The sequence below is a fragment of the Primulina eburnea genome, chromosome 4 (assembly GCF_022965805.1).
Source record: "Primulina eburnea isolate SZY01 chromosome 4, ASM2296580v1, whole genome shotgun sequence".
Classification (NCBI taxonomy): domain Eukaryota; kingdom Viridiplantae; phylum Streptophyta; class Magnoliopsida; order Lamiales; family Gesneriaceae; genus Primulina; species Primulina eburnea.
The window spans coordinates 11816862-11831222 of record NC_133104.1 but is presented as its reverse complement, the minus strand read 5'-3'; the positions used below and the strand labels follow the sequence as shown (position 1 = coordinate 11831222).

Sequence of the window (14361 nt, the reverse complement as noted above, 5' to 3'; positions counted from 1 at the left end):
AGGTTATACGTGTACTGAATTTTTTTTTGGGCACTACATTGTTCACGTCCCATCTCCTCAAGGAGAGGCTGTTCAGGTCTCCACCGCGGATGTGACGAAACTGAACTAGTTCTTCTGCTTCTTCTCCGGCCTACCATCTCTACGTCTCAGCTCGAACTTTCCCACAGACGGCGCCAAGTGATACTCACTGAAAAATTAGGGTCTGATTCCAGTAAGTAACACTAGTCCAGACGCAGGCTTCGAATTTGCCCTGAGCTTGATATCATGAAGAAAACCGTTAGAAGAAGGCCAAGAGGGTGTCTTGGCGTAGTACCTCCGATGCTCAAGTCAGAGACTGGGGATATAAGTAGAGAGCAGCTAAGGGTGCTGCTGAAAAATAATATAGTGAATATGAATGAGTTGGTCATGGGCCTTCTACATTGGCTAGGGATGGGTCGGGATCTATGATCCGGTGTGGGCTCGATTTGTATGGGCTCATTCCTGGGGTAGCATTTTATAATAATATGATTTAGAAAGGAAAAAAACAAGTGATATTGTGTCTATATATGCTGATGTTTGTTGAAAGTTGTTTAACTTCGAATATTGATATAGAGTCGACTTAAACTAATGTTGTAATGTCTTTAGTCCTTTATAAATATATTCGATTGCGATGCGATTGATAAAATATTTGAAATTTTGGGAGGAAAATTTCACAGTACTAAAATATATGCATCATTATCTTGTGATAAAATTAGTTTCCAATTAGTTAGATCGATTACTTCAACTCTATTTTCTAATGTTCTTTATTTTAAGATAAATTCGTTGGAATATTCGGCCATTATGATTTAGAATTAATTAATTTTCTAGTATTTAATTAATTTAACACCTAATTTTTTCTCTCGATATATTCTATTCTTAATTTTGAAATATATTTATACTATTTTCTGAAACAATTTATCATGATAAATTCTATAATATTTTTTATCGCACAATTATTTTTTGGGAAAAAAAAAAAATCAACCTCGCAATGCCTCTTTAAAGTGTCGGCAAATAGGATCCGAAATATATATATATATATATATATCAATGTAGTTGAATAAACTCGGTCTCAAATATTTTGTTTTAATAAATCCATTTTCTGTATGTCATATAAATATAATATCTCCATATATATTTGACTACCGACATTCTCTGTTAAAATTACAGTGACACATACTTCCATATACATTTTAGACAATAGAATATATATATATATATATCTGTATTATAATTCAGACAAATTAATTATATATATATATATCTGTATTATAATTCAGACAAATTAATTATACAGGTTGTTGCTTCTGAAAACTACACCATATCAATTTGATGGTATATAACCACCAAATCAACCGTTTGACGGTAGAGTTTTGGTTGTTACTTGTTATTCGAATATTATAATATTAGTTAATGCCCATAAGCTCTACGTGAAAATCATTTACTATAGATGTATTCTGTTTATCATAAAGTATAAAAAATTGTGTGCATCAAATTTAAATATTGTTCTAGATGTTGTGACACCTAGCGATAACACGCAACGGAATAATATAACACACAAAAAATAACTTAAATCAAAATAACTCAAACTTAATTGTGCACAAGTATAAATAATTGTGCAATGTCTCATTGCAACATAATCAATAGAAAACCAACTTGAGTTTAAAAAACCAACACTAGTGATTTTAATGAAAACTAATTTTCTCAATAGGTTGACAAAACAAATTAATTTTTTTTTAAAAAAAATAACCAGAATAAAACAAATTCAAGGAAGCAAACACGATGTAGAAAATTGAAGTAATAAAAACAAGATCTTCAGTTAACACTTCCATGCGTGTTGTCTACAGATGTCTCCAACAATCACGGCAACAGGTGAAATAATATTTTTCAAAACAGCAACGTCTTTATTAATTATTTTTCTCTGAAGTTCACGTCGTGCAAAATTGCAAAGGTGCGAAGCCATGAAAAGTGAAAACATAAGTCTTTTCCATCAATTTGTTTCTCTTATTTGTAGCCTCCTTCTCTCATAGGGTTAATCTCCAAAAGAAATCCTACAAAATATGGAAACAATAATTTTATTAGAAATAAACTCTTTTTAAACAATGATAACATATCATAAAATTCTTATTATACTTATCACATATCTAAAAAGTCAAAAATCTTAGTTAAATATTTTACACAATCTAAACAATAAGGAAAAGATTATTTTAAAGCATAAATTATATCTTGGAAACCAAGAATATTTTTCTTTAGGTCTCTTCTTTTTTTCTTTATTGGACAAAATAAGCACAAACATCATTTTCCATTTTTATTCCTTCTTTATCTCCCTCTATTTGTGAAAATCCATCTCCCCCTTAATGTGATAGCATATCTCCCCCTAATTTGTCATGTTAGCATTTGATCATGTTAGCATACGTGTTGTTAGCGGTGTTGACAACACGTGAATCAACACAAGAAAGAAACAAACATTTATTGCATATCATCCAGGTAGAGCATAAAAACTTATCATCAAAAAAAAATAACGCAGGCATAGAGCAAAACAAAGTAACACAAGCACAGACACAAAGAAAAATAATTAATCATTTATCACTATCAATTTTAGCTTCATCTCCTTCACCTTCTCTTGTTCTTAACGGGCCAGCTTTCACAGAGCAAAACAAAGTAACACATGCATAAACACAGAGCAAAATGATCATAGAGCAAAATGATTAATCACTGATTGCTATCAGTGTCAGCTTCATATCCTTTTCTTGTTCCCGACGGGCCTGCTTTGTCGGTTTGTGCTCCAACTTCTACCTTTTTTGTTTAGAATTGACTGCAACCTCCAGAGCCAGCCGGTAGTCAGCAACTAGATTCTCAAAATAGAGCAAATCAGCCTTGGCTTAAATGATCTTGGCCAGGGCATGATCCAACTGAACCTGAATGACATTGGTGGAGAGCATGACTTATCCAGTGGGAGCGGCTGTGTTGTGAGAGCCTTGTGGCATATCAATGACGTCAGAAGCAGTGCGAGACTCATACCAAGGTAGGTTTATGTTTCGATTGCCCCTAAGATGTGCATGGACAATTTTCAGCAGCTTGCTTGCATCTGATGATTTTTCATCAATTTAATGGATAAATCCTTGAGATTAAAGGATGACATAAATGAGTGAAGGAAATGGCAGTTTAGATGATTTCAATCCTCCTTCAAAAAACTGGAGTACTCTCTTAAATACCATTCGTCCAAAATTGAGCGTGTGAGTCCCTATTGAAAATAGCGTCAGAGCTTGAGACCTTGTCACTACCGTGGAATTGGTAGATGGTATCCAGTTGTAGATGACAACCTTGTGAAGAACAGAGTACAGAGAGGTGAGGTTTGTGGCAGAGAGGCGTCCTAGATGAACAGGAAACTGCTGAATTAAACCTCCCGTTAACACTGAAATGAACGCATTAATGTCCGGTTTGGGGCCATAATCAATATTAGGGGTGTTGTAATAAGATTTGATGAAACTTGGGTTAAATTGATACACCCTATCACAAACAAACACCCTTCCAAATTTTGTTGACCTCTCATCACCCACGCTTGGCGAAAGGTTGTTATAGAATTCTAGCGCAGTCTTTCGACAGAATAGTAGTACTGCAGACACATTAGAGAACAACTCCTGTAGCTTGGGGAAGTTCACCAGAATAGTAGTACTGCAGACACATTTTTCTCCTCAATAAATTCTCTATTGGCTAACACAGACCACTGTGCCAAAGATTTTTGGTGCAGAACATCATCAAGAAGGCTTTGCTCAGATCATAATCTTCCCAATCACTATTGTCTGGAATGTCCTCAACATCCAGTGCAACATCGGCGCAATCAGTAGAGATTTCAGTACCTTCTTCAAAAATTTCATCAAAGCTTTTGGAGAAAGAGTCAGTGGAGAGTTCAGGGCGGTTGTCCTCAAATTATCACCGCATTTCAGAGTCTGGTTCTTCATCAGAATCTGAGTGACTGGAACCAGAGTCAGAGTGCTTCACTTTCTTCAGGTTTTCTAATACCTAAGCCAAGGAGACCTCATCATCATCAGACGGAGTTGGTTATTTTGGGTCAGATTTTGCAGCTTCAGTATCAGAAATTGAGAGAGTGTCTCCAGAGGAGCTGCTTACAGTAGGGGGTGTGGGATTTTTACGAGCCACCAACTCATAGTCAGCATCATCCGAATCATCTCCATAGGTGTTCTCGCGATCAGCCAATGACAGTCTTGTAGAAGACTCACCTTTGTGGCGAAATCTCTTTGGAGGGAGTGAGACCAGGGTTGTACCTCGCCTGTCTTTTTGAGCGTTTGAACGGTGGTGGCGATGAAACAAATTGGTTTACAGAAGTGAAATCAAGAAGGTTTTCAAAGCCTTTTTTATTCCTCGGTTCGCAAGGGGCGACTGTCAAGTAAGATGAGAGTATCCTCAACTGGGACGATTTCAAAATTAGAAGCAAAAAGTGTTTCAGTATGTGTTGTGGGGACTTGAGAAACATCCTCCTTGTATCCCATCGCGCTTCGGATGTCTTGAGGACTTTTCTTGCCATTGCAAAAAATTCAAATACAATTGAGAAACGATGGGATGTATTCAACAACTTTTCAGAGAAAAATGAGAAGTGTAAAGAACAATATGGTCGAGCAATTTGCAAATTACGTGAGTGAGGTATGAAACAATGCATATTAAAAAAAAGCGCTCACACACAGTGGTACAGTAGCCAAAGTTAAAATTCAACAAATTCTAATAGATTTCTAAGTTTGTTCCCAGTGGTAAAAATTCTAACGAGTGAAAAAATATCCGAAAATAAAGCCGAGTAAAAAAACTTCAATTCAACATAATTGTTCTCCAAAAATTGTTTCCAGATTTAAACTCCTCATCGATCAACACCACAAAATCATCAGAAATAAAAAATATGGGATTTCTAGTAAGATCGATTTTTTTGTCGTATTTCTTCTGTTGAATACTCATACCCTCTTGACTCAACAATTTTCACACTACTATGTATATGCATGATCTAATTATTCCTCATAACATAATGTAACAGAAATAGAAACATGAAAAAAATATGTGATATGTTTACATATAAGGTGTTTTTACTGATGTTAGCAACACGTTCAATTCCTATAACAATTTTGATTTTTCTGCACACTCAGATGTTTGTCAACTATCTGAATATAGAAGTGGTAGCTCATACACTAGAAGAATGGTCTTCTTAGGACTACTCTAGGTAGCTTTTTTCATTTTCTTCTATCTTTGATTTCTGTATTTTAATTCAGAAGAGATAGCTCTCACATTAAAAGCACAGTTTTCATTGGACTCTTTTAGGTAGCTTTTTCCATTTTTATTTCTAACATAGAACATATCATAAATTTTTTAATCTTCTCATATCACTTTTCAAATGGGACAAGATCATGGAATACACGAACATCTCTCAACCACTTTGTGACTTAGTCAGATTATCTAATTTTCAAGTTTGTTGATTCAAATAAAATCAAGGAATTTTCAGCGCATCAGAAGATTATGTAACTCTGTGAAAACACAACATAAAACAGTACGAATTCAAATGAAGAATGCCTAAATCCTAAAATTGAAAATGCGTATTGGGTTTTGTCCGAGATGTTATAACAACTAAGACAATATCTTTGTAGGATCAGGATGCACACATGCTGAGAAATTTCCTATGGTTGGGGAACCTCTCAAAATCTAATTCTTTTGTGAATATGTCTGTCAATTGGTTATTTGTACCAATAAATTCTATGTGGATCAAACCTTTCTCTACTAAATCTCGAAGAAAATGACTTCGAATGTCAATTTGTTTTGTTCGAGAGTGTTGCACTGGATTTTTTGAAATATCAATTGCGCTTGAATTATCATATTACACAATTAGGGTCTCACTTTGAAGTCCGTATTATTCTACCATTGGATTCATCCATAAAAGTTGGGAGCAACAACTTTCAGCTGTCACATATTCGGATTCAGTAATTAAAGTGACACACAATTTTGCTTCATACTATACCATGAGTCTAAGTTATTTCCAGGTAGAAACATCCTCATGTTGTTCTATTTCTATCATCTAAATCTCCTGCCCAATCGGTGTCAGAAAACCTACTAGGTTGGTATTGCTTTCTTGAGTGTTCAATAATCCCGAGTCTATAGTTCCAGCTATGTAGTGTATAATACGCTTAACAACTTTTAGATATGAAATTTTAGGATTTGATTGGTACCGAACACACAAACAGACCCTAAACATGAGTCAGGGCAACCAGCAGTCAAATACAAGAGGTCCTATGATGCTGTGATATAAGGTGTTGTCAACATTTTCGGCAGCATCATCCTTGCACAATTTCTCACTCGAGCATATTGGTGTTTTGATATGTTCAGTATGTTCGTTGCAAATTTTTTAATCAGATTCTTGACATATTTACTTTGGCACAGAAAAATACCATATTGTATTTGTTTAATTTGCAATCCAAGAAAGAAACTTAACTCGTCAACCATGCTCATTTCAAAGGTAGAGAAAATTATCAGCATGTTTGATAAATGCAACAAAAATGATATCATCCACATAAACTTTACAGATAAGAATTCACCTTTATATTTCTGAATAAAAAGGGTTTTTTCTATTTCACCTCTTTTGAGTCCAATTAAAAGTAAATACTCGGTCAGACTATCATACCATGCAGATGATGCTTGCTTCAATCCATAGAGAGCCTTTTGAAACTTGTAAACGTGATCCAAGTAGTGTGGATCTTCTAATCATTTAAGTTGTACGTCTAACATACACTTCCTCACACAAGATGCTAAAAGAACTCTTGACATCCATTTGGTAGAGTTTGATCTTCATATAACATACAATAGCCAGCAATAGTCTGATTGACTCAATACGAGCTACAAGGGCAAAGGTCTTATCAAATTCAACATTGTCTACCTGTGTGTACCCTTGAGTAACTAACCTTGCTTTTCCGAATGATGTTTCCTGACTCATCAGTTTTATTTTTAAAAATATATTTTGTACCAATTATGTTATCATCGTCAGGAGGTGGAACTAAATACCACATATCATTTCGAACAAATTGTTCAAGCTCATCATGCATGCCATTTTTGTCCAAAACTCATCTTTTAATACCTCATTGACATTTTGTGGTTCAAAGTGAGATATAAAACAGGATGTCTAACATGGGAGTTCATGGAACTCATGCATAGTAATCGGAACATCTTGCGGTAATTAACCTTTTCTTTTTACTGGGTTTGTATGTCTTCATTCACATTTTCAATGATTTGAGATGATGGGTGATTCTTCTGAATTTTTTTTGGATTATTCATTCCATATTTGATTGCAACATCATCACTCTATTGTTCATCCTTAGGTTCAATCACTTCAAAGTCACGTGTTGTGCTCAGTGTTGAAACAACTGGGGCAACACTGGATTTTCAAGTGAGATGGAAATTTCCAGCAGGTCATCCTCGACAGTTTTCCCTTTGAGTTCCACATGATCATCAAAAACAACATCAATAAACTCCATAATATCCCTAGTGCTTAGATTAAACATATGATAAGCACAACTATTAGTGGCATATCCAAGAAACAAACAATTACCATTTTTGGAGCCAAAATTTGCTAGGTGATCTTTATCATTCAAGACATTGCAAACACAACCGAAAACATGAAAATATTTAAGATTTGGTTTCTTTCCCATGATTATCTCGTAGGGTGTCATTGTTTTACCGCTACTTAAATACACACGGTTTTCAATATGGTAAGTAGTGTGTAGGGCCTCAGCCCAAAAACGCTTTTAGACGTTCTTCGAATTCATCATCACCCTAGCCATTTTTTGTAATGTTCTATTCTTGCGTTCGGCTATGTCATTTTTTGTGGAGTTTTTGGAGTGGAGAATACATGCGAAATAGTTTTCCTATCGAAAAAAGATGAGAGAAAAAAATTCTAAAACTACTTACCATGATCAGTCCTGATTCTCTATACCTTCAAATTATGGAGATTATTAATTCTTGTGACTAAATGTTTTAATGCATCATAGATGTCTGAATTGTCTCTAATAAATCTTACCTATGAAAAAAGTGAGAAATCATCGACACACATAAAAGAATATTTCTTAACTCCAAAAGTTTCTACTTCCATAGGACCCATAAAGTCCATATGTAACAACTCAAGGCAGCATGTTGTCCTGAAGTGTGGCAACATGGGATGTGACACGTGAGTTTTCTTGCCATTTTGGTAATCTCCACACACATATGATTTTCATGCCTGACAGAGATTTTCATGGTTTTGAAATTTGCATTCCCCAATTTTCGCTACCAAAGTTCAAGTTCATTTACCTTTGCATGTTTGCATGTAAGTTCTTCTCCTAATTGATTGCAATTGTCCAAAGATCTTGTACATGTCATCACGCAAACATTACTATCATCTAAAACTTCACATGTATGTTTGCCAAACTTAACATGTAAATTGTCATCACACAATTGACTAATGTTTATCAAATTTGAGTTTAGTTGCTCGACATGTAGAACATTTTGGAGCTTCAACACTCTTTCAACATTCAATGTTCTTTTTCCCACAATCTTTCATTTTTTTCTCCTTCCATAGGTTACTCTGCCACCTTTTTGTTACACGTAGTCCATGATTTTTTCTCGTGAACATGTCATGTGGCGTGAGCTTTCACTATCAAAGTACCAGTGACTTGCAGTGTTAATTTCTAATGATGTATACACAACATACAATGAATTTTTACCTTCGGAACTCACATTTTCTTTATTGTAGGTCGATGATTGGAGCTGTTGCAGGAGGTGTTTGGAAACACTCTGGGCAACATCCGATTTGCTTTGTTGTTCATGCAATTTTCTTTAAGCTTTAAACATTAAGATTTGAAAAACTGGATTTAAAAAAATAGTAACACACATACTTGCATTTCCTTGGCTTCGGCTTTTGAATAACAACTTCTTTTTTGGTAGAGATTTCTTAATCGCAGATGTAGCTTGTGGCTGTTTAGATGTATCAACTTTTTCTTCCACAAAACTGTTGGTTTAGATGATTCTCCAACTTTGAAGACACTGTTTTTGAAGCCTAAACTAGTCTTACCTTCTTTTCCCATCATTAGTATGGAATGAAGCTTAGATGTACTCGAGTTTTAAATTGGCAAGGGTTTCAGTCGTGTTCCTAAGCTCATATTTGGCTTTGCACAATTCCATATCTTTTTTACTTAAGATCACTTCGAGTTCGGCAACTACAGACTTCATCTCTGTATTCTCCTTTGTGAAAGTTAAGTTCAACTTGTTTCTCTTAATCCAGTCAGCATACAGCTCTTCACATATTTTATGTAAACTCTCTAAAATGATTTCTTCATCATCAGCTTCCAAATATGAATTTGCTCTTAAAGTTTCAGAAGTTATTGAATTAAGACATAATGAGTTTGTAACGTCCGACAAACCAAACATACGTAAACCACATGCATGCAAAATTATTTAAATTGCTTAATTGTTTAATTTAATTAATTTTTTAAACTTGCGTGATATTTATTAAATTACTAAAGGTATGATTACATGATTATATGATATGATTACATGAAATTGGAGGATTTTACCCGAATATTCGATAATAGGCAAGGGGATAGAAGACCTGGGGTGACCAAGACAATAATAAGTTTTTTTTTTTAATATTTTCAAGGCTTCCTAATATGATTAAAAATGATTTATTTTTTCTAAAAATATTAGATTTCGAATTATTTTACGAGTCGAGCACGATTTTTCTCGAGAAGCCGGTTTTGGGCAAACGATGAGTTTTTAGAAGATCAAAAATATTATTTTTGGGAAACTAATTTTATAAAATTTTATGTTTTAATTAAATAAGAGTTATTGGGCCCAATTTAATCAATTTAAGAAGGCCCAACTGCTCCTAAGCTTGCAAGCCCAAAACTCAAGCCCATTTGCTTGAGTCATGGGGTCGGCTAGTTTTGCATGGGCACTTGGGGCTTGGCCAGACCTGATTGGGGCTTGGCTAGGGTCTTGTACTAGAGCTAGGGAGAGTCCTAGCTGAGCTAGGACTCTTTGAGAGCAACGAAGGAAAAGCCATATTGGGCTAGGACTCTTAACATGGCATGTGTGCGTCGGTTTGGACTAGCAGGCTGCTGGGAGAGAGTTAGGCTGGCTAGGTTGGGCCTATAGGGTCTAAGGAAGAGGTTCAAAGGCTAGGCCAGGGGTTGGTGCGGCTGGGTTCACTGCCGGCTCGAGCAAAAGCATGAGGAAGCATCATAGGTGCGCACAAGTTGTTCCTGGTTCAGCTGGCTCGTGCGTGGGTTCAGGGGCTGGGTTGGGCTTAGGCTGGGTTTGGGCGTGATCCAGGGTCAGTGAGGGTCTGGGCGTGATCGCTGGTTAAGTGGCTAGGGGAGTCCTAGGTTGGCTAGGAGTCTTTTAGCGTGCGTGGCAAACCATGCGTGCAGCTTTGGGTCAAGGTGCAGGGCTTCGTGCATGAGGTCAGGGGATTGGTTGGGTCTGGGCGTGGTCCAGGGTTGGTTAGGGTCAGGTGGCTCAGTGGTGACTCGAGTATAAGAGTCCTAGGTTGGCTAGGAGTTTAATAGCGTGAGTAGCATCTTGTGCGCAACCAAGGTCTTCAGTCCAGGAGAGTTTGAACGAGCTAGGGTCTGGTTCTATGGGTCAAGGCTGGTCAGGAGGGTGCCTAGGTGGGTTGGCTAGAGTCTGGCTTGAGGTGGGTCGACCATGGCTCGGTGGAATTGGGAGTTGGCTCGGTGATCTTCATTAAGGGTCATATTTGAATTTAATGAATTAAAATTGGAACCATGGGTCCACGGGTGTGGTTCATGGCTTACAAGGGTAGATTAAGTATTAAAAAGGTTATGCTTAAAATTTGGGGAGAAAATATTAATTTTTGAATTTATTCGAGAATTAAACGCCTCACGAATAGTTAATTAAAGAATTAATCGAAAAGTCTCGAATTAAGATAAATAAAATTATGAAAAATTAGATTTAAGTTTAATTAATTATTTGGGATAATCCCATGTCATTAAACGTAAAAAAAATAAAGATCAAGAAATATTACATATAGAGGAAAAACGGTCATTTTACACTTGGGTAATACGTAAAAGCTTGGCAGCATCATCATAATGCATTTTAAATGATATTTTATGATTTAAAATGATGATTTTGATGAAAAGATGATATTTATGATTTATGGTAAAGCTGTGAAATCATTACTGTTAAAATACTATTTTTGAAAAGTTATGATATTTTACGCTTTTAAAAGAAAATGAAAAATATTTTGAGGGATGTGAATTGGCTGTGACAAAAAATATGATATATTATTTTGTGAGGATATCTTAAGGGCCAAGGCCCAGAGGACCTCGACGATCGTATTTTCACGGTGGAGCCTAGTGCCCACCCCCATGGGCCATGTGGAGCTGAAAACTGATTAGTCGACCAAATAATAAAATAAAGTAACTTTTAAGGATCAAACTTCACTTAAAATGATAAAGGATTGAAAGCTTTACAATTTTTATGATTTTATGATATATGATTTGTGCTTAAAAGTTTAAAAATGATTTATTTATGCTTAAAATTATTTTAAATGGTTTATTTATGTTTAAAAGCAATTTTAAATAAAAGTATGATATTTTTAAAATGCTTGTGATTGTATATGTATTATTTGTTATTCATTTTTAGAACGTGTTGAGTCATTAGACTCACTAGGTTTGTATGATGCAGGATTTAATATATTATGGCAGGCACTGACGATCGAGTGCTGCAGTACACTCCCGTGGGACCTTTATTTTCCGTACTTGCTTGAAAAATAAAAGATTTAAATATTTTTGTTAATGATTTTATTAGGGAGTTTTATGCTTTAATTTTATGTTAGTTGATCTTTTTAAATGTCGATGTAGGATTTTTAGTTAGTTGATGATTTCTAGATATTTTTATATACTTAAGATTTTAAATGTTAAATTATTATGATTTAGGAAAATTTTAAGTTATATTATTTAGTGTGGGGACCCGGGCTCTAACTCAATTCTTTTCGGGATTAATCAGATCTTTATTCAAAAATGTGGGTCAAATTTTTTTTGCTTTTAACATTAAATCAAATGTATATAAACTAAGCATAAGATCTTTCTTTATTTAATTACAACAAGCATAAGTACATCACTTGGTCTAATACATTCATACAAACTAGTGTTTAATACAAACTACAAACCATACGTAGTACAAGTCTAGTAAAAACCATTAGAAATCTTTTGCACCCGAAGTCTCCACTCTATTTCGATCTCATCTCTGTCATAACACTGATCCTGCCCCACCTGTTGTTATGCACACATTCAGACATGACAACAGCCGGAAACTCCGGTGAGAACAAATCCCAGTATAAAACATGTTATGCATGCATATACACAAAATAAATCATGAAGCATACTATAATTAATCAAATTAAAAGCAATAGGTTCCATAGTCTATGAAACCAATCATATAAGCATGCAATTCAATCAAATCCTGTCTTGACTCGACTCAACTCTAACTCTAGTGATCCCGGTGTGAATAAGACGTCACTGTCTGTTACCTACCCTCCCAATCGGGGTGATGGTAAATCTTATTCCTAGTCTTCGGTCATGTCTGTATCGAATGTCTACAATCGGAGGAAGTCTGCTCCTATGCGTCGATACACCGAACGTCTAGAAGTTTGACAAATCTGCCAATGACTCTCCTATCTTAAATTCTTGAATATAAATCAATAAACAAAGCATAATCATATCAAAAAATTTGAATATAAATCTATAAACAAATCATAATCATATCAAAAGATAAACAACAATTCTAGTATGAGATTTTGTTGGGAACTCAAATTGAATCTCATTTGAGTTGTATCTCCCCAAAGTCACATGAATTATACCTTTCGTTTGTAGTCTCAGTCTGAAGCAATATCAGTTCTGAACTCAAGACTGTCTCTGTAAATCTGAAAGGACATATCGAGAATCATAATATCAATATTTCATTCTCAATTCAACACTAAATCTGATTAATCTGGATTTAATTCAAAACCAACGGCATAACGGCACAATCCCGATATTCCCGTCAATACAATATCACCAGATATTAATTACAAATCATAACCCATATCTGATATAAACCATAATCAATTCATAATGCAAATCTGTCCCATTTTCAATCGGTATAATCAGAAAAGCATAACAATTTCATAACCAGTCTGTTCTTCGATCAGACTTTGATTATGCAATATGTAGTATTCCCATAACACATAATAATGATCAAATCACAATTTCTCCAACATCATATTTTTGAATCAATATAAAACTTAATAAAACTTACGTCCTTGTGTAGCTCTTGACGAGGGGAACTCACAACTGTGCTCGGATTAAAAATCGGATCACCGATACTTGCAAAATCAATTTTCTAAGATGTAAGGAATTTAAGGATTTCCATGGAACTCTCGCTTGTTTCCTTACTGAAGGCTTGAAGAATGAAGACCATTTATATATATCAAGTTGTCTAGTGGTGACAAGTGTCCCACTCAACTTTCCATATTTGCACTTTAGTCCCTCAACTTTTCACTATTTGCAAATCGGCCCCCCAATAATTACGAAATTGCCATCAAATTTAAATCAAGTATTTTTCCACTTAATTACAAAATTGCCATCAAATTTAAATTAAGTATTTTTCCACTTAATTACAAAAATGCCATCAATAATATTTTCTTTTCGGGGTCTCATAAAATTGATAACATCTCGGGCCTTACATTTAGTATTTTCAAGTTTATGATTTATTAAAAAAAGTAAGTCGAGGTCGTTTCAGATTTTGAACAAGTGTTCCGATCAGGTGTGGCAACACACGAGGCAACACCTAGTGGATTCACATGTAACAAATTTTTTCTTCTAGAAGTGCAGTGAGGGAGGTGTGATTATCTTCTTAATTGGATTCCTCTTTTACTTCGGCCGAATATATATACATATACATAGACATGTATTTTTAAATTAGCTTTTCCCCATTTTAAAAATAAACTACCAACTATATTTGAAAATTCAAAGGAAAATTTCAAAACATAAAATCATGAATCTTTTACCAAACCTAAACTTAACAATATTTCAAAATAAAACTAAATCTAAAATCTTCTCAAAAAACTCTCAAAAGTATAATAAAAGTCACAAAAATCTTTAACGTAAACTTAAATCACAAAACTGAATTTAAATTGCGTAAAACTAGCGCTGGTCCTCGGATTATGTGCACCTTCAGTCCAGCAAGATCAACCATCAGGTCTCTCAACAACATCAATATCGTGCTCACTTGCATCAATCACACCTAGTGAGTCTATTGACTCAT

General features: G+C 34.9%; 1 long non-coding RNA gene across 1 annotated transcript; it reads right to left on the bottom strand.

Moving 5' to 3' along the window:
• Positions 1-12201: 12201 nt before the first annotated feature.
• LOC140829787 (uncharacterized) lies at positions 12202-13767 on the bottom strand. Its single transcript, XR_012117530.1, has 3 exons — positions 13354-13767; positions 12917-12979; positions 12202-12329 (listed from the first exon to the last, which is right to left on the bottom strand). It is a non-coding gene; the product is annotated as an uncharacterized lncRNA (long non-coding RNA).
• Between the last annotated feature and the right edge of the window lie 594 nt (positions 13768-14361).